The 2,483-nt window shown below is 37.9% G+C and overlaps 1 pseudogene; it reads left to right on the plus strand.

Moving 5' to 3' along the window:
• The first annotated feature begins 580 nt into the window (after positions 1 to 580).
• Positions 581 to 1,490, plus strand: LOC147998160 (heterogeneous nuclear ribonucleoprotein A3 pseudogene; annotated as a pseudogene).
• The last annotated feature ends 993 nt before the right edge of the window (positions 1,491 to 2,483 follow it).

The following is a 2,483-nucleotide window of genomic DNA, read 5'->3' on the forward strand; positions in this document are numbered from 1 at the left end:
TTAGAAAATATAAAATAATAAATGATATTGCTTTAGATAATATATGGAATAACAGTTTTCTCTTTTTTTAAGGTGGCTGGAGAGACATCCATGGGTGCTGGGAACCGAACTCTTATTGTGACCTTAGTCTTTAACGGCTGAGCCATCTCTCCAGCCCAAATTACAGTTTTCTTAATAGTAATTGGATTTCTGTTTGATAACATGATCGGCTAGGTTTAAACATGGAGCCTGATCTGTGTGTTAAGTCTAGCTACTAGAGTCAGAAGTACCTAATCATTACAAATTCCATCTCGTTTTAAATAATGATAAAATAAATGTAATGTAAAAATGCCATCTTAAACATCTTTCCTCGAGTCTGGTCTCATAATGGAGGTTAAACCAGTGCCGGTGCCACTGCCAGTGCCACTGCTGCTGGCACCCATGGTGGGGGGGAAAAGGGGTCAGCGTTGGGGGGAGGTGTTGGAGGGAAGGGACATGATCCAAAGGAACCAGAACAACTGAAGAGGCTGTTTATTGGTGGTCTGAGCTTTGAAACCACAGCTGATAGCTTAAGAGAACATTTTGAGAAACGGGCACACTTACAGACTGTGTGGTAATGAGAGATCCTCAAACAAAACGTTGCAAAGGCTTTGGTTTTGTAACCTACTCTTGTGTGGAAGAGGTGGATGCTGCAATGTGTGCTCTGCCACACAAGGTTGGTGGACGTGTGGTGAAACAGAAGAGAACTGTTGCTAGAGAGGATTCTGTAAAGCCTGGGGCCCATTTAACGGTGAAGAAAATTTTTCCTGTGCTTTAAAGAGGATATGGGTATGGAGGAATATAATCTGAGAGACTACTTTGAAAAGTATGGCAAGATTGAAACCATAGACATTATGGAAGACAGGCAGAGTGAGAAAAAGAGGATTTGCTTTTGTAACTTTTGATGATCATGACACAGTTGATAAAGTTGTTGTTCAGAAATACCACACTATTAATGGGCACAATTGTGAAGTGAGAAAGGCCCTTTCTAAACAAGAGACGCAGTCTGCTGGATCACAGAAGGTCATAGAGGTGGATCTGGCAACTTTATGGGATGTGGAGGAAACTTTGGTCATGGAGGAAACTATGGTGGAATAGGAGGCTATGGTGGAGGAGGTGATGGTGGATATCATGGATTTGGAGGTGATGGTGGTAACTCTGGTGGTGGTCTTGGTTAGAGGAGTAGAAAAGGTTATGGAGTTTGTCAACCAGGATATGGAAACCAAGATGGTGGATATGGTGGTGGTGGAGGAGGAGGATATGATGGTTACAATGAAGGGGGAAATTTTGGTGGAGGTAACTATGGTGGTGGTGGGAACTATAACGACTTTGGAAATTATAGTGGACAGCAGCAATGTAATTATTGACCCATGAAGGGGGTCAGTTTTGGTGGAAGAAGCTCAGGCAGTCCCTGTGGTGGTGGCTATGGATCTGGAGGTGGAAGTGGTGGCTATGGTAGCAGAAGGTTTTAAAATAAAACAGAAACAAATGCTACAGTTCTTAGCAGGAGAGAGAGCGAGAGTTGTCAGGAAAGCTGCAGGTTACTTTGAGACAGTCATTCCAAATGCATTAGAGGAACTGTAAAAATCTGCTACAGAGGAACGATGATCCATCAGAAAAGTCACTGAAGCTTAAACAGGAAACCCTTCTTGTTCAGGATGCTCACAGTCACAGTTTGCAAAAGTGTAGCCATTGTCAATTAGATGTATATCTCTGAGGTCTTTTATCTGTTGTAGCCTTTCTTTTTCCTTTCATTACATCAGGTATATTGCCCTGTAAATTGTGGTAGTGGTACCAAGAATAAAAAAATAAGGAATTTTTAACATTTCAAAAAAAAACTTTCATCTTTCTCACATTCTTATTTATTTTATTTGCTTATTTTTTGACTTCTATATGTTTAACAAATGTTTTATCCCTAAGAATTCCAATTTAAACATTTTTAAGTATTCAGGTGTGTTAATTATATTTCCATTGCTATGCAGTCAGCTCTTCATTTTTATGGTGCAAATTAAAACTTTATATTTCTGTTGTCACCACATACCTTCTGGCCCCTAGCTTCTGATAAATATCATTCTAGTCTTTGTTTCTATAAATTGGACTAATATAGATAGTTTATATAAGTGGAGTTGTATAGTATCTATTTTTTGGCGATTGGCTCATGTCATTGGGAAGATGGATCATAAGAATTCCTCCAAGTTGTAACATGGGTTAGAGTTTCTATCCTGATAGAGGCTGATAGCCCAGATTTTCACCACATCTGGCTTAGCATAATATATACATATACATATACATATACATATACATATACATATACATATACATATACATATACATATACATATACATATACATATACATATACATATACATATACATATACATATACATATACATATACATATACATATACATATACATATACATATACATATACATATACATATACATATACATATACATATACA

The sequence above is a fragment of the Rattus norvegicus genome, chromosome X, assembly GCF_021556685.1.
Source record: "Rattus norvegicus strain SHRSP/BbbUtx chromosome X, alternate assembly SHRSP_T2T, whole genome shotgun sequence".
NCBI lineage: Eukaryota > Metazoa > Chordata > Mammalia > Rodentia > Muridae > Rattus > Rattus norvegicus.